Genomic DNA, 18,797 nt, shown 5'->3' with positions numbered 1-18,797 from the left:
TTCGGCACAGGCAGTTGCCAGTAGCAACAGGGCACACACCAGTAGCTCCTGGCGAGCTGGGGCGACAGCCGCCAGTGAGGGGCTGCCAGGGCCAGACGCCCTGAGCCGGGTAGACAAGGTCAGGGACCCACTGGTGATGGGCCTGTGGAGGGGGTGGGGATGAAGGCAGGTCCCAGGGGCCAGAAAGTGGCCCAGGCCGCTGGCCCCCGGGGGGTCGGGGCACGAAGGGTTTCCGGCGGCACAACATTGCCTGTGCCAAGCACAGCAGCCTCCCGGGCCCCCTTGGAGGCGCCTGGCTCTACTGGCCCCGGGACACAGAAGTCAAGGCCAAAGGGCAGAAGGGGCACTGGTGCTGTGCTTGGGCGCGTCGGAGTTGTCAAGATTCGCGCCTTCCCCTGCCACCCCTTCCCCCTTCAGGAGTCTCTGGAGCACGCCAACTTGGAACTGTGTCTGCACGTGTGCTTGTTTTCATTTGCGCTTCCAGCGCAAAAGCGAGGCCCCACGGGTGGAAAGGAGGGAGGGAGGGAGGGAGGGAGTGTGTGAGTGTGAGTGAGTGAGTGTGTGTGTGTGTGTGTGCGCGCGCGCGCGCGCGCGCGCGTGCGTGTGTGCTGTGCGGGGCTCGGACTGCGTGGGAGCGGGAAGCGGGATGAAAGCACACACAGCCGGGTCCCACCCACCGCCTGCGGAGCGGGGCCAGGTGCAGGCGCTTGCGGAAGAGAGCCCGTGACCTCGTGCCACCTCCCCGAACTTCTCCCCCTGCTGTTGGGAGCCGGTAAGGTGGAAAAAGAAGGGCGACGGTGAAGGAGGGCGGTAGAGGGCAGAGATGGACCGAGGAGACCAGAGGGAGGCACAGAAGCAGGGAGTCCGCGCGGACTAGTGAGAGCAAAGGGGCCGAAGGGTCAGGCTAGGGAGCGCGGGCGGCGTGCGCGGGCGGCGCGCCCGGGAGGGGAGCGGGCTGGCGTCTCCTTACCTGGCCGGTGGTGGAGCATTTTGCAGCGGGTCGGGGTCGGGGTGGGCAGACCCTGCAGTGCTGTCACTTCGGGGGCAGCAAGGCGCTGGCCGCGGAGCTTGGAGTTGACCAACTTGCCATGTCCGGGTCTGGCGGAGGAAGCCGGGGCCACGCGCGCCCCGCCGCCCACCAGCGCCCGGCAGCCGAGCGTCCTCCGTGCGCTCTTCCGCTTTGTTGTGTTGCGCCGGTCTTCCTGCGCCTGCCTCCCGGTGTCTCGGTGCCCTCTCGGCAATGGACGTTTCCCCGGCCTTCCGGGAGGCCCCTCGGGTCCGCGTGCCACTTCCCTCCCGGAGGCGCGCGTTAAACAGCTGCCCCGTCGCGCCTGGCGGGGCCGCGCGGTGCGCTCCTAGCAGGCGGCTCCGTCCCACAGATTCCCGCCCCCCACCTTCTCCCCCTCCCCGCCCCTCCGCGGCACCCCCATCAGAAGCTGCTTAGGATCAGGCTGTCAGATCCAGCCCATCTGCTGCAATCATAATCAGTCTCAACCGAACGGTTCTGACAAATCTCTGCCTGGAGCCGGAGTTGGGGAAGCCGGTGGGCGAGGCGAGGGGAGGAGGGGGCGACAGGGACCCGCGCGGGGAGAGGGGGGCCTGTGAGGCTTCTATTGTCTGCCCCAAACAGAGGAACTGGAAGGGGAAATGGGGATCCCGAAAGAGAAATAGTGCTTTCCTTTCCCAGTTCCCAATAAGAAAAATCAAGCCATCCCGGCAGGCCCCTGGCATATCCCTCCCTTTACCGCGTCCCAAACCGCTGCTTGCTCTGTCTGGGTGGAACGAATTTCTGCTAATGAACTGAACAAACAGGTCCTGTAATCTTATCATCAGGCTGATCCAGAGACTGGCACGGATATCCAAAGTACAGTATTGTAATTGGCAGGTAAGAGCTGGAACTAACAGTCGTTTGTCTGGAGTCAGAAGTTGGTTCCCAAGTACATTTGGGGATCAAGTTGATGGAGGGAGAATCAGCGCGTAATTCGCGATGAAGCTGGGCCCTTTGCCTCCTGTTGGCATTTTGAGAGATAAAAGGAAAACCTGATTTGGGCAAGAAAATGCTGCACTCAGTTTAGCCCCAGCTTCAGTTTAAAGAATTCTCCTATTTCCTCCCATATTCTTGTGGAAATGCTCTTCTTAAAGAAATGTTACTTTATTAGAAAATCATGACTTCTAAAACTGATATTCTTTTCCAACTAACATAGTTTCTTCTAAGGATGAAATAAGGTGCTCCTTTCCGTAATATACTTTTAATTATTTTAATATGCCATATTTCTACTGGTCATAGGCTTTTAAGGATTATGGCAAAAGTTTTTTTCTTTTTTAATAAAAATAACAGCAGTCCTAGATATACATAAATCTTAAAGCATAAAGAACACAACCAATGGGATTATGCCTGGTTTTGTACATTCTTCTTAAGTGCTGGAAAAGTTCAATTATCCTGAATGACATTATTTGTTAGGGAAATAATTTGCTGGATAAACCAATCACCAGTTGAAAAGTGGAACAAAAATGTTAAGCCATTTATTCAGAAAGGTATAAGAGCTAGGCAAAAGTAAGTAAACTTTACTGTGAAAATTGAATAGAGCTTCAAATCAGTGCTCAGATCTTTCTTTTGCTTTATGCTATAGTTGAGAAATGTGGGCAAGTCACAGTAAGCCCCAACCTATCTAGCCAGAGACTGTGTCCTCTATTTATTTTACAGCCCAGCGGTACTTAACAACAGCATTATGCAATCATGGGCACTCCATGAGTAACAGTGGTTTGGAGTTTTGATTTACAGGTCAGAATTAAAATCATTTACATCACTGTGGCTTGACAGGTGAGGTAAAATGAAGTTCAAGGGTTCGTCTCCCCAGTAAGTAAATAATATACGTCAAGGACAGCTATGGGTCCGATTTTAAGATGTTTTTATTAATATTTAAAAGTTTGTGATTTTTCATTGTCAGTTTAATGTGTTTGTTAATTTTAAAGATTTTGTTAAAAGATTGATCAAAATGTTACCAAGAAATAAATATTTCCAAAAAGGTCCTCCTCTCCACCAGAATGAAATATCATTCTGATGAATAGTTTAAGGAACAGTGTCCAGGAAATTGGTGTTGTCTACGGAGATAAGAGTTGAGGGGAGAGTCAGACCCTGGACTGCAGGCACCTTCCTGCTGTGTTCTGCAGTGTTTTTCTCCCCCAAGTTGCTGGTGGCGAGAGGGGCATTGCATCGGGACCAAGTAAGTGATACGTGAAATTGATGGCCCCACCTCCAATTCATCACGTCCTTGGTTCTTCAAAAGATATCCTGCCCAGTTCTCTCAGTTATTTACTTCTCAGTCATTTATTGAGTGCTTATACTATGTTTATAATATGTGTCAGTGCGGGAAAATAAATATGAGTAAAAAATCAGAAAAAAACATTTTGACCATGTGGAACTTACATTCTGGAGGGGAAGACAGACATTAGAAAAGAATAAGGAAATAATATTTTCCGTTAGAAAGTAATCAGTGCTATGGAGAAAATTAAAGCAGGGAGGGTTGGGTGATATTCAGGTTTAAACAATTCTCAGTGATGATCCCACTGAAAGTGCTACGTGTGAGTAAATAAAGGAGGGGAGGAAGCAGGTAAGTCATGCAGCTATCTGAGGGAAGAGGGTCCCAGAAGCAGAAAGAGCAGGTGCAGTGTCCCTTAGAGGTGAGTGTGCCTGGGTGAGGCCTAAGAATAGCAGTGAGGCAAAGGGATGGAACGGAGGGTTAATGGGGTAGTCTGAGAGGGCAGATCATTGGGTGGGATTTCGTCCAGTTTAAGGACTGGCTTTTACTCTAAGGGGTGTGGGAGGGGCAGGGAGGCAGAGGATCTTGAGCAGAGGAACTTCATGATCTGACTTTTGTTTAAGGAATCATTCTGGCTACCATATTGCAAATTAATTATAGGAGAGAAAGAGGAAGGAAAGGGAGAGAGATGTTATTAGGCTACCGGCCAGAATCCAGGTAAGAGAGGATGACTTGGACGGAACCCTAGCAAGAAGAATAATGAGAACTGGTGGCAGTTTGGGATGGTTTTGAATTTAGAGCCAACAGTATTTGCTCAGGAGAGGGGGTTTGGAAATCAAGGAAGGAATAAAAATAACTCCAAGTGTTTGGACTTTAGAGGCGAAAAGAATGGAGTTGCTGTTAATTGAAATGGGAAAGACTATGGTTAGAGTAAATTTTGGTGGAAGAACCCAGGGCTCAGTATTGGATTGGGTAGGTCATTAAGGCTGAGAGTAGTTAGAAAAGAGAAGACGTTCAAGGATTAAATCCTGAAAGGCATGCCAACTTTAAAAAGTTAAGAGGATGAAGAGGAACCAAAAAAGGAGACCATCCCAAGTGGCAACCAAAGAGAGAGAAGGTAAACCAGGAGAGTGGACTCCCCCAGGAACCTAGTATAGAAGGTATTTCAAAAAGGAGGGAGTGGGACTTCCCTGGTGGTGCAGTGGTTAAGGATCCGCCTGCCAATGCAGGGTACACGGGTTCGATTCCTGGTCCAGGTAGATCCCACATGCCGTGGAGCAGCTAAGCCCGTGCGCCACAACTACTGAGCCTGTGTGCCTAGAGCCCGAGCTCCGCAACAAGAGAAGCCACCACAACGAGAAGCCCATGCACCGCAATGAACAGCAGACCCCTCTCGCCACAACTAAAGCTCGTGCGCAGCGACAAAGACCCAACACAGCCAAAAACAAATAAAATAGAAAATTAAATTAAAAAGGAGGGAGGGATATGCTAATCAGTCTCCTGATATGATTGTCTCCGTAGAGAACCCAAAAGAACAAGCAGGAAGGCTAATGAGAGAGTTGATAAAGGGTAGAGAAAAACTTAATTATCTATTGTCTGTTTACAATACAACATCCAGGGTGTCCCAGCACCTAAGTAAAGATCGGGGCATGAAAGGTATTCAGTGTGTGCTAAATCAAGTAATGAATCAATGAAAGATTAAATGCCTTATTCTGCAAAGTATTTCTCAACTTAAGGTCCATTTGGAGGGGTCATCTACTGAAAATTCAAGAAATATTGGTGTAGGACAAGGTTTCTGAGAGGGAAGAGATATGTTTCCCTTTCAGTAAGCAATGTCAATAGACCAAAGATTTCTAGCTCACAAGCTTCATATAGAACATTTTCTCAGACCATGTTCAATAAAATTTAAATTAGTAACAAAGAAACAACTCATATACATATAGAAGTTAAAATATTCTTCTATGAGGAATCTTACAACTTAAAACAACAACCCAATTAAAATGAACAAAAGATTTAAATACATTCTTATCCAAGAAGATATAACAATGACAAATCATTGCATGAAAAGATGCTCATCATTATTACTCATTGAAAAAAGCAAATTAAAATCTCAATTAGTTTTACTCACACCCACTAGAATTGACAAAGTTAAAAAGACTACCAAGTGCTGGCAAGGATGTAGAGCAACTTAATTTCTCATACATTGCTGGTGGAAACGCAGAATGGTACGGCGAGTTTGGAAAGCCAACTGGCAGTTTCTCAAAAAGTTAACCATGCACGTAAAAAGACCATCCAGCAATTCTACTCCTGGATATTTACCCAAGAGAAGTGAAAACGTGTTGACATAAAGACTAGCACATATATGTTTACAGCAGCTTTATTCATAATATCCCCAAACTGGAAACACAAATTTCCATCAACTTGTAAACAGATAAGCAACCTCTGGTAGATCCATCCATACCATGAAATACTACCCAGTAATCAAGAGTAACCAACTACTGATAAACTTAACATGCATAAATCTCATTCTTTTCATTATGCAAAATGAAAGAATATCATACTTTATGATTGGCTTTTGTTTGATTTCATTTGGTTCTAAAAAGTAGAGACAAAAAGATCAGTGTTGCCTGGAGTTGGGGATGTAGAGGGGATTTGGCTATACAGAGGCACAAAAGGGAAGTGCTGGCGTGTGGAAAATATTCTATATCATCATTGTGGTGGTTACAACAGTATATTGTGTCAAACTCATCAAACTGTATACCTAAAAATCAGTGAATTTTATTGCATGTAAATGAAACCTTAATAAAGATAAGTTTATGAATCACTTTGCAGTATACTTGAAACTAAAATAACAGTAAATAAACTATATTTCCATAAATAAATAAAAGAATAAAGGATTCTTTTGGTAGGGGAATTATAGTGCTTTCCCATTGAGAAGAGGAGGTTTATCTCAGAATTTCACAATTTGTATGGAAACACAAAAGACCCCGAATAGCAAAAGCAATCTTGAGAAAGAAAAACGGAGCTGGAGGAATCAGGCTCCCTGCCCTCAGACAATACTACAAAGCTACAGTAATCAAGACAGAATGGTACTGGCACAAAAACAGAAATATAGATCAATGGTACAGGATAGAAAGCCCAGAGATAAACCCACGCACCTATGGTCCCCTTATCTTTGATAAAGGAGGCAAGAATATACAGTAGAGAAAAAGACAGCCTCTTCAATAAGTGGTGCTGGGAAAACTGGACAGGTACATGTAAAAGTATGAAATTAGAACACTCCCTAACACCATACACAAAAATAAACTCAAGATGGATTAAAGACCTAAATGTAAGGCCAGACACTATAAAACTCTTAGAGGAAAACATAGGCAGAACACTCTATGACATAAATCACAGCAAATTCCTTTTTGACCCACCTCCTAGAGAAATGCAAATAAAAACAAAAATAAACAAACAAATAAACCTAATGAAACTTCAAAGCTTTTGCACAGCAAAGGAAACTATAAACAAGACGAAAAGACAACCCTCAGAATGGGAGAAAATATTTGCAAATGTAGCAACTGACAAAGGATTAATCTCCAAAATTTACAAGCAGCTCATGCAGCTCAATATCAAAAAGACAAACAACCCAATCCAAAAATGGGCAGAAGACCTAAAGAGACATTTCTCCAAGGAAGACATACAGATTGCCAACAAACACATGAAAGAATACTCAACATCATTTATCATTAAAGAAATGCAAATAAAAACTACAATGAGTTATCACCTTACACCAATTAGAATGGGCATCATCAAAAAATCTACAAACAATAAATCCTGGAGAGGGTGTGGAGAAAAGGGAACCCTCTTGCACTGTTGGTGGGAATGTAAATTGATACAGCCACCATGGAGAACAGTTTGGAGGTTCCTTAAAACCTAAAAATAGAACTACCATACAACCCAGCAATCCCACTACTGAGCATATACCCAGAGAAATCCATAATTCAAAAAGAGTCATGTATCAAAATGTTCATTGCACCTCTATTTACAATAGCCAGGACATGGAAGCAACCTAAGTGTCCATAAACAGATGAATGGATAAAGAAGATGTGGCACATATATACAATGGAATATTACTCAGCCATAAAAAAGAAACGAAATTGAGTTATTTGTAGTGAGGTGGATGGACCTAGAGTCTGTCATACAGAGTGAAGTCAGAAAGAGAAAAGCAAATACCGTATGCTGACACATATATATGGAATCTAAAAAAAAAAAGGGTCATGAAGAACCTAGGGGCAAGATGGGAATAAAGACGCAGACCTACTAGAGAATGGACTTGAGGATACGGGGAGGGGGAAGGGTAAGCTGGGACAAAGTGAGAGAGTGGCATGGACATATATACATTACCAAATGCAAAATAGCTAGCTAGTGGGAAGCAGCCGCATAGCACAGGGAGATCTGCTTGGTGCTTTGTGACCACCTAGAGGGGTGGGATTGGGAGGGAGGGAGACGCAAGAAGGAAGAGATATGGGGACATATGTATATGTATAGCTGATTCACTTTGTTATAAAGCAGAAACTAACACACCGTGGTAAAGCGATTATACTCCAATAAAGATGTTAAAAAAATTTTTTTAAATCACCAATTTGTAATCCCCAATGAAGTAACTGATCCAAATTAAAATCACCAATAGATGCCAAAGTCGTTAGGTACAAGATTGATGGAAAAGAAAATACTCATCCAGTATCAAATATCACCTCCTGATTTTCTTAATTGCCAAGGAAAAAGTTATATTATACAAGGGAGAGATCCCCTGACACGTTTCTGCTTATATGACGCTGTGTGAGAAGTGTGTTGTGTCACTTATGGAGTATTCTTGCAAAAACCATGTTTAACCTGAACCTAAGCAAGGCCTTTGACATAATTTCCAGCTTATAAGAAGTATGGAAGATAAAGGATCAGATAAATAGTACCACAAGGAAACAATGAGGCGTATGCAGAATACAAGGTGCTCTGCAGCACTTCAAAAAGTCAGTGTCTGGGTAGAAGAAAGTAGAGGCACTAAAAACAGATTAAACGAGACATGACATAACTAAGTGAAATTAATGGGGTTAGATCTTGGTCCAAAATAAAAGATATAAAAGACACTTTGGAAACAACTGGAGAAATTCAAATAAGGCTGCTACTGGATAGGATAAGAGAAATTTTATTACTTTTCCTAAGGGTGAAAATGATATTGTGGCTATAAAGGAAGTGGTCTTTATTTTTAAAAGACACATGCTAAAGTATTCAGGGTGAAGTATCATTGTGTTTACCACTCACTTTGGAAAAAGTATATATGAAACAAAAATACTAATATTTATTGATGCCAAGTTGTAGATAGATGAGTGTTTCATTGCCGTGGTCTTTTAATTTTTCTATACATTGAATTTCTTCTTAATAAAAATGAAAAAAATACACACTTATAAAATCCATGGATCAATAATTAAATATAAAGGAATTAGAAAAAATTAGAATTTGATGTCTTAAAACACTATGTATCAAAACTTGTAAGATGAAAAGAACTAAAGGGGTACATAGAGGACTGTTATCCACAATTTACAAACAACTCTTGAAACTCAGCAAAGGGGTACTAAAATTCATAATTTTAGTGCATATTCTGGAAATGAAGAAAATTGGAAAATTAATGTGCAAAGCCTCCAAGCAAAGAAGATAGATGAAGTCTAACAGCAATAAACGAGTTAAATAATTAATAAAGATAAAATCAAAGTCTAATAAAGTGTAACAAAACATTAATATAGGATCAATAAAAGAATACCTGCTTAGATTAATGAAAAACAGAGGAGACATAAATCAATAAGCTTAGGAATAAAAATGCCTCCATAACTAAGGATACGACAGAGATTTAAAATAATAGGACTACTTCATTGTGAGCAACTTTACAGCAATAAATTTTAAAACAGGTAAAATGATCAATGTCCTAAAATTTTAAAAATCTTTCCATAAAACTCAAGAATCAACAGAATCTTGAACAAGAGATCAATTGGATAGTTGAAAATAAAAATTTACCCCGGAATAACCCATAGGCCTAGATTTTAAAAACATCTTTATTGAGATATAATTCACATACCATAAAATTCACCCATTTAAGGCGTACGATTCATTTGTGTTTAGCATGTGCAGGTCATGCAACCATCATCATTGTTTACGTTTAGAAGAGTTTTCATCACCCCCCAAAAAAACCCCACAGTACCTATTTGCAGTCACTCTTCACTCTCCAGCCAGAGGTAACCAACAATCTACTTTTCTATCTCTATAAATTTGCCTATTCTGGACATTTCATATAAATGCACTTATACAGTACGTGACCTTTTGGGTTTGGCTTCTTTGACTTAGCATAATGCTTTCAAGATCTGTCCTGTTGTAGCACATATCAGTATTTCATTCCTTCCTGTTGCCAAATAATATTCCATTGTATGAATATATCACATTGGATAAATTTCAGCTCCTATGCCCATTTTTATATTGGATTATTTGTCTTTTTATTGTTGAATTGTGGGCCCAGATTTTTGGGGGGCAATTTTTACAAAGCTTGAAAACAGTACAAAATCTCTAATGTCCAAATCTTACAGGAAAAGTTCCAGAAAATAGAAAAAGAAGGCGAGCGGGGTGGCGGGAGAATGCATGAACTGAAGGGGGAGAAAAAGGAGAGAGGAGAGACTTTTATGAGTCATCTAGAATAAACTCGATACTAAAAGTAAACATGTACCATATGGGAAAGGAAAATTAATGAATGCAGTCTCAAAAATCCTAAATAAAGCAATCCATCAATGTGAAAAATAAAAACAGTAGCAATAATAATGGGAATAGTAATATGGAATGACCAAATAAGGTTTAGCCTATGATGCAAACCCATTTATCCCAGCAGATTTATACACTGAACTTTACCAGCTGATCTTGAAACATTTATACAAGAGATAAAGGCTAAAAATAAGCAACTAATCTTTAAGAATGGTGTCTCCACTAACATCCAGAAAAGGGTCAGGTACCTTACTATAAAGGTAATAATTAAAAAGGTAAGTGAGATAGATAGATGCATCAATGAAATAGTCTAGAAACAGACACACATATATGGAATCAAGGTGTATGACAGAAATGTGTTGTTAATTAGTGGGGGAGGGATTGACTACTGAAACAATAGCAGCAAGTCCAGTTTCTATGTGAATAAAGAACTCAGACCAGTCCCCAAAAATAAACACAGATTAAAGACTAAATGTGTAAAGCAGAACAAGTTTGGAGGACTGATGCTACCCAATTTCAAGACTTATTATAAAGCCACAGTAATCAAGAGAGTGTGATATTGGTGAAAGGACAGATAGATTAATGGAACAGAATGGAGAGACCAGAAATAGACCCCCATAAATACACTCAACCGATCTCTGACAAAGGAGAAAAGACAGTAAGACAAAGACAGTCTCTTCAACAATGGGACTAGAACATCTGGAAACCCATATGCAAAAAAAAAAAAAAACAACTAGACTCAGACTTTACACTTTTCATAAAAATTAACTCAAAATGGATCAAAATGGACGTAAGTGTAAAACACAAAACCATAAAACTCCTAGAAGATAATATAGGAGAAAATCTAGATGACCTTGGGTACAGTGATGCCTTTTTAGATATAACATCAAATAAATAATCCATGAAAGAAATAAGTGATATGCTGGACTTCATTAAAATTAAAAGCTTCTGGGCTTCCCTGGTGGCACAGTGGTTGAGAGTCCGCCTGCTAATGCAGGGGACACGGGTTCGTGCCCCGGTCCGGGAAGATCCCACATGCTGCGGAGCGGCTGGGCCTGTGAGCCATGGCCGCTGGGCCTGTGCGTCTGGAGCCTGTGCTCCGCAACGGGAGAGGCCAAGACAGTGAGAGGCCCGCGTACAGAAAAAAAAGAAAATTAAAAGCTTCTGCTCAGTGAAATACAGTATCAAGAGAGTGAGAAGACAAGCCACAGATTGGGAGAAAATATTTGCAAAAGGACACGTCTGATAGAGGAGTGTTATCCACAATTTACAAACAACTCTTGAAACTCAGAAATAAGAAAACAAACAATCTGATTTTAAAAATGGGCCAGAAACCTTAACAGATACCTCACCTGGCAAATCAGTATATGAAAAGATGCTCCACATCATGGCATCAAGGAAATCCAAGCTAAAACAATAATGAGATACCACTACATACCTGTTAGAAGAGCCAAAATGTGGAGCAACAGGGTTTCTCATACAGTGTTGGTGGGAGTACAAAATGGTAGAGCCAGTCTGAGAGATAGTTTGACAGTTTCTTACAAAAATAAACATACTTGTACCATACGATCCAGCAATCGTGTTCCTTGGTATTTACTCAAAGGAGTTGAAAACTCATCCACATAAAAACCTGCACACAGATGTTTACGGCAGCTTTATTCATAATTGCCAAAACGTGGAAGCGATCAAGAGGTCCTTCAGCAGGTGAATGGATAAACTATGGTGCACCCAGGCAATCGAATACTATTCAGCACTAAAAAAGAAATGAACTATCAAGCCATGAAAACACAGGAGCGAACCTTAAATGCATATTACTAAGTGAAAGAAGCCAATCTTAGAAGGCTACGTACTCTATGACATTCTGGAAAAGGCAAAACTATGGAGACACTAAATATATCAGAGATTCTCAGAGGTCGGTGGAGAGGGAGTGATGAATAGACAGAACACAGAGGATTTTTAGGGCAGTGAAAATACTCTGCATGACACTACAATGATGGATATATGTCATTATCATCTTGTCCAAACCCACAGAACGTTCACCACCAAGAGTGAACTTAAGGTAAACTATGGACTTGGGTGATTACTATGTGTCAACATAGGTTCATTGTTGGTAAAAATCTACCATGTGGTGAGTGGTGTTAATAACAGAGGGAGGGTGCTATTCTCATACAGAGGCAGAGGGTATATGGGAAATCTCTGTATCTACCTCTCATTTTTTTGTAAACCTATACCTGGTCTTTAAAAAAATAGTCTTTAAAGAAAACACATGCAAAAAGCAAATCTATAAAACTTTTTGAAGAATGCTTTAGAGAATACTTTTATATCATCAAGCTGGGAAGGATAATAAAGTATTTCACTACATTAAATTTTTGAACCTCTATGAGAAGAAAAAATTACCATAAAGAAAATGAAAAGTTAAGGCACAGACTAGAAGAATCTTTTTGAAACATATATATCCTAATAAGACTCACTATCCCAAATTTATGAAGAACTACAAATGTAGTAGAAAAAACATTTTTTTTTAAAGAAAGTACATGAATAGGCGATTCACAAAAGAACATAATTGCATGGCAATAAATATAGTGCTCAATCTCATTACTGGGGTAATACAAATTAAAACAACACTGAGATACTACTTCATGCCTATCATAATAGAAAAACAATAATCACTCTGATTACAGTGTGTGTTGGCGAGGCTTTGTGGAAACCAAAACTCTGACACATGTCAGGCGGGAACACTTGGATCTATGCAGGAAAGGTGGAAGTGCTCCCAGTCTGAGATATGGCGGCTCCACAACTGTGTACCTGCACAAGGGCAAGCCTCACACCTATGTACAAGCTTACATGGAACATACAAAAAAGTCATTGCATTATAATTATTTTGTTGTTGCTTTTGTTGTTCACTTGGCTGTAAAACTCCAGCCATTTAATCACAAGTGCTTCCCCACCCTCACTCATCACCGCACCAGGAGTGCCTTGGGTCCAACCGTGGATGTGTGAAGTCCTGTGAACGCCAGGGTGAGTAGCAGCAGCCAGCTGACTCCTGGGAGCATCAGGTCGGCTGGGCACAGAGGCCTCTTCTCTGCAAGCCACCAGCAGGGAGCTCCATCCGAGGCAGGCTGCCCACCGGCCCAGCCAGAGAATGTGGGAGGAGGCCAGGCCCGGCAGGGGAAAGAGGGGGATTAAGGCAGAAGAGACTCCGCTCTGTCACCAAGCCTGGCCCTTTGGCCTGCCTGTGTCAAGTGCAGCCAGAGGGAGCTGGACTAGCCCATCGGGAGATTGCTGCCACTCACACTGTCCTTGTCTTCTTGGCCTTCGGAAGGTATGAACTTGCGATTTTAAGGTAAATAAGTACTAGGGATGTAATGTACAACATGACTAATATAATTAACACAGCTGTACATTTTATATGAAAGTTGTTAGGAGAATAAATCCTAAGAGTTCTCATCACTAGGAAAAAATTTGTTTTTCTTTTTCTTTTCTTTTGTATCTATATGAGGTGATGGATGTTCACTAAACTTATTGCAGTAATCATTTCATGATGTATGTAAGTCAAATCATTATGCTGTATACCTTAAACATATCGTACTGTATGCCAATTATATCTCAAGAAAACTGGGGGGAAAATCATTATATGTTAAGTCTCAAAGTAAACATCAGTAAGTTCCATAAGGTAGGAATTGCGGATAAAATGCAATAAAACAATAAATTATCAACAAATTAAAAAATGTAAAAGCCCTCCATCCTGTGAATTGGAAAACTAACTTTTAAGCAACTTTTTTTTTTTTTTTGGTACGCAGGCCTCTCACTGTTGTGGCCTCTCCCGTTGCAGAGCACAGGCTCCGGACGCGCAGGCTCAGCGGCCATGGCTCATGGGCCCAGCCGCTCCGCGGCATGTGGGATCCTCCCGGACCGGGGCACGAACCCGCTTCCCCTGCATCGGCAGGCAGACTCTCAACCACTGCGCCACCAGGGAAGCCCTTAAGCAACTTTTGAATGAGAGAATTGAAACTAAAATTTTAAATTTTCTAAAAAATAATAATAACTAGCTACATTTTAAGCTGTGCTCACAGAAAAAATTACTAGCTCCTAAGCACATTTAACAATAAAAATTAAAGAATATAAATAAACTAAATTCTTGGCTCAGAAGGCCAAAAAAGGAAAAATAACCAAAGAAAGCACAGGAAGGAGAAAAAGGTAAGAGCAAAGTGTGATGAAGTTGAGAATAGAAAAACAATAAACCTAGTTAAAAAAAATCCAAATCTAGCTTGTTTCTTTTAAATTGACCGCTACATAACTTGATCAAATTAAAAAAAAAAAAGTGGCATGGAAAATGACAGCACAAATATACAAGATAATAAATGACAAATAGGAAATAACCACTGAAGCAGAAAAAAAGTTAAATATAAGAGGCTACTTTACAGATCTCATCTCTCTGCAAATAAATTTTAAAATAGATAAAATGGAATCATTCTCTGGAAAAGACACCAAAATCAGCTCTAGTAAGGACAGAAAGCTAAATTAGATCAACTTTTCTAGAAGAAATAAAGTAATTAATATTCTATCCTACCACAAAACAAAAAACACAGGTCCAATGGTTTCACTGGGGAATCCTAACAAATCCCCAAGATCAGACCATTCCAATGTTCTGTAGTTTTTCCATGGAAAATGAAGGAAAACTTTCTCATTATTTTTATGAAGCAAGTATAACACTGACAGGTGTAAGAGACTGAATGTGTTCATTCACAATAAATTCCTATGATGAAACCCTACGCCCCAATGTGATGCTATTAAGAGGTGGGGCATTGGGGAGGCAATTAGGATCAGATGAAGTCCTGAGGGTGAGCCCTCATTAATGGGATTAAGAACTTTATAAAAGTCCTGAGAGAGCTTGCTTCCTCCCTCTGCCCTCCACCCTATGAGGATACAGCAAGCATGAGGATACAAGGACAAGTTGGCAGTCTGCAACCCAGAAGAGGGCCCTCACCATACCCCAGCCATGCTGCCACCCTGACTGCCAACTTCCAGCCTCCATCCAAAACTGTGAGAAGTTAATTACTGTTGTTGTTAAAGCCACCCAGTTTGTGCTATTTTTCTACAGCAGCAGGAACTGAGAAAACAATTTACCCTTGTGAATACAGTTTAAAAACAAAAGTAAGGGCTTCCCTGGTGGCGCAGTGGTTGAGAGTCCGCCTGCCGATGCAGGGGACGCGGGTTTGTGCCCCGGTCCGGGAGGATCACACATGCCGCGGAGCAGCTGGGCCTGTGAGCCATGGCCGCTGAGCCTGCACATCCGGAGCCTGTGCTCCACGGCGGGAGAGGCCGCAGCGGTGAGAGGCCCGCGTACCGCAAAAAAAAAAAAAAACAATAAAAAAACAAAAGTAAAACATATATCAATGCCATTATATATATCAATGCAAAAATACTAAATAAATATGAGCAAAACAATGCAACAATGTATTAAAAGATATATACCATGACCAAAGGCCAATTGCATTTAGCTCGGTATTAATTAATTCATTAATAGAGTATACCAATTAATCTAATAAGAAAAATTGCATGATTCCCTACACAGATATCTAAAAACCTTTGACAAAATTTAACGTCTTCCCTGATGAAAACTCAAGAAGATAGGAATTAATGTATATTTTCTTAGCATGATAAAACACACACACACACAGGCCCTTAATCCTCACACCAGTATCTCACTTAATGGAGAAATATTTGAGGCATTTCTAGTAAAATCAGGAACAAGGGAAGGATACCCCTTAACTCCACTCCTAGTCAACATTACATTGCAGTCAGTGCAATTATACAAGATAAATCAAATAGAGGCATAAGCACTGGAAAAGAAAAAACTATATTTGCAGATGACATGGTATTATGCCTGGAAATGATGTGGATCAATGATGAAATTAACTCAAACATCAAAAATTCAGATTTAGTATAAATTAATATACAGAAATCAATCATCTCCATAGACATAATAACCTGACAGAGGATATACTAGTACAGAGAACCTCATTTACATTACCAACCAAGAGGATAAAATAGGAAAAATCATACAAAGAAATGTACAAAACCAGAGGAAAACTTTAAAATTCCTCAAAGTCACAAAAATAGACCTGGAGAAACAGAAGTCTGTTCTATGATAGAAAGACTCAACATTGTAAAATGTCAGTTTTCTCTAAGTTACTGTATAAAATTAACACAATTCCAATAAAAATACCAACAAGTTTCTTTTGGAGTTAGACAAGTTAATACTCAAGTTCATATGAAAAACTTGCAAGAATCGCCAGGAAAACACGGAGAAAGAAAAGGCTTAAAGGGAAAAATAATTCTACCATACAGTAAACATGCTACAGTTGACCCTTAAACAACAGGGGCTTGGACTGCACAAGTCCACTCACACAGATTTCTTTCGATAGTAAATACTACAGTAGTAAGTGATCCAGGGTTGGTTGAATCCAAAGATGCGGAGGGCCCCTTGGATGCGGTGGGACAACTATATAGGGATTTTTGACTGCGTGGAGGGTCAGAGACCCTAACAGCGTGGTGTTGGTGTGTGGATAAACAGAGCAGGGACAAAGTCCAGAAACAGACCCAAGTTCATAGAGAAATACATGTATGATAAAGACGGCACCTCAAATCACTGGGTCCAAAAATGAACTTTTAAAATAAACGACGTTGGGACAACTGGTTGGCCACTTGACCACAAAGAATATTACATTCATACCTCAAACAATACACCAAATACAGTAGGAATCTAAATGTAACAATGAGACCATACAAATATCAGAAAAAAAATACATGTGAATGTTTTTATAACCTAGGTGAAAGGAATGGTTATCTGAAAATGATTCAAACTCCAGATGCAATAAAAGATTAATAAATTTGACTACCAGAATTTTTAAAAGTAGCATGTATATTAGTTTCCTATGGCTGTTATTACAAATTATCACAAACCTAGTGGCTTAAAACAACACAAAGTTAATACCCTATAGTTTGTAGGTCAGAATTCTGACTGGTCTCACTGGTCTAAAATCAAAGTAGGCTTCATTGTCAGGAGGGCTGCACTGCTTCCCAGAGGCTCTGGGGGAGAATCTGTGTCCTTGCCTTTCTAGCTTCTTAGATGCTGCGCATATGCCTTGGCTCAGGGCCCTTTCCTCCACCTTCAAAACCAGTGATGTTCCAGCTCTCTGATCTTTTTTCCATAGTCATATATCCCTCTCACCACAGGCAAGAATAATTCTCAGCTTTTAGGATCCCTGTGATGACATGAGGGTCCTTAATTTAATCATATCTGCAGAGTACCTTTTGCCACATAAGGTAACACGTTTACAGCTTCTGGAAATTAGGACGTGGCCATCTTTGAGGGGTATTACCATGCCTAATACACAGAGCAAAACAAACCCCCCCAAATCAGAAGACTGTTGACAAGCTGGGAGAAAATATTTGTAATATATCATAGATAAGGGCTAATATCCCTAATATACAGAGAACTCTTAAACTGAGGGGAAAATGCCAAAAATTTAATAGAAACATGAGCAAAAGTCACGGACAATGCACCAAAAACTATGAAACTGGCCTTTGAACATGTGAGATGTTCATGCTCACTCATAACTAGAGAAATGCAAATTAAAACTGCACTGAGACATCACTTCTTGTCTATCTATCTGACTGGAGGAAATTTACATGTGTCATCACTCTTTCTGTTGGGGAGACTTCTGCATAAACACACAGTCTCACACACTGCTGGTGAAAATATAAACTGGTGCGACCTTCTTGGAGGAAAATTTGGCAACGTCAGGCAAAAGTCCATGTATATTTATCATTTGGGTGAGAATTCTCACTTTTTGGAATTTTCCCTAAATGGAAGTACACTTCCAGCAATATAAAAATACATAACCACAGGATTATTCATTGTCATATGAATTGTTTGTAACTGTAAACTGTTGCTTAAAATATCTCTAACTTATCCTTACTCTCATCTTTTTCCCTTTATCCTTATTTTATGGCTTACCTTTGGGGTTGGATTATAAAGCACTACTTAATTTTGTAATCCTTTCTGGACAGTCTCTACACTACTTTCTGTGTAGTAGCACTGAATAAACGTTTACTGATTTGAAAATTATTAGGGCTAAACAATCATTTGTTATGAGAAATTTCATTCTGGAATAAAGCTTTCATATAACTAATACTATATGGCTTACTAATTTTGGATTTATCCAAGATTTTTGTCTACTCTACTTTTTTCATGGTTCTTATGAGGTTTCTGTTTTATCACAGCCAGTCTTAACTAGGGACATTCGGTTCCTTCAATAATTAAACCTCGGAGGCTAGGGCACAGGGCTGAATTCAGCACAGCCACTTAGAGCAAGATTTCGCTGGAATTGCTCCGCTTTTGCAGTCACAACTGAGCAGATCATTGTTCTATGACAGCATTATTGTCATTAATGAAATTTATAAATGGAATTCACTTAAGTAGTGCCTGTTTATTCTCCTGGGGCTTGGTAACAATACAGATCAACACACACACGTGCTCTAACAATTGTTCCATTTTTTGAAACTTAAAGATTCGTGTTCTTTCATTAATATAGTTATTTATTTAACCATCACTTATTAAGCAACTATTAATCAGATACTGTGCCAGGTTTTTAAAGTCAAAAGTCTGTGGTCTTTGAACCAAAAAAGTTTCATGATTTCACATTTTAACAATTTATTTTCTGGATCTTTTATGTTTGTATTCAGATC

General features: G+C 40.5%; 1 protein-coding gene across 7 annotated transcripts in view; it reads right to left on the bottom strand.

Annotated features, from left to right (window-relative positions):
- The window catches only part of NCKAP5 (NCK associated protein 5), a 1,063,199-nt gene that overhangs the window by 622,838 nt on the left and 421,564 nt on the right, over nucleotides 1-18,797 (bottom strand). The window contains exon 1 of one of the 7 annotated variants that reach the window (XM_033860247.2): nucleotides 971-1,372. The exons of the other annotated variants lie outside the window; for them this stretch is intronic. The gene's annotated coding sequence lies outside the window, so the exon portion shown is untranslated. Of the gene's footprint in view, nucleotides 1-970; nucleotides 1,373-18,797 lie in introns of those variants that run through there. 7 annotated transcript variants of the gene reach the window in all.

This window comes from Tursiops truncatus, chromosome 7 (assembly GCF_011762595.2).
Source record: "Tursiops truncatus isolate mTurTru1 chromosome 7, mTurTru1.mat.Y, whole genome shotgun sequence".
In the NCBI taxonomy this organism is placed as follows: Eukaryota; Metazoa; Chordata; class Mammalia; order Artiodactyla; family Delphinidae; genus Tursiops; species Tursiops truncatus.
The sequence above is the reverse complement of the archived record's forward strand: the minus strand, read 5'-3'. Positions and strand labels throughout refer to the sequence as shown.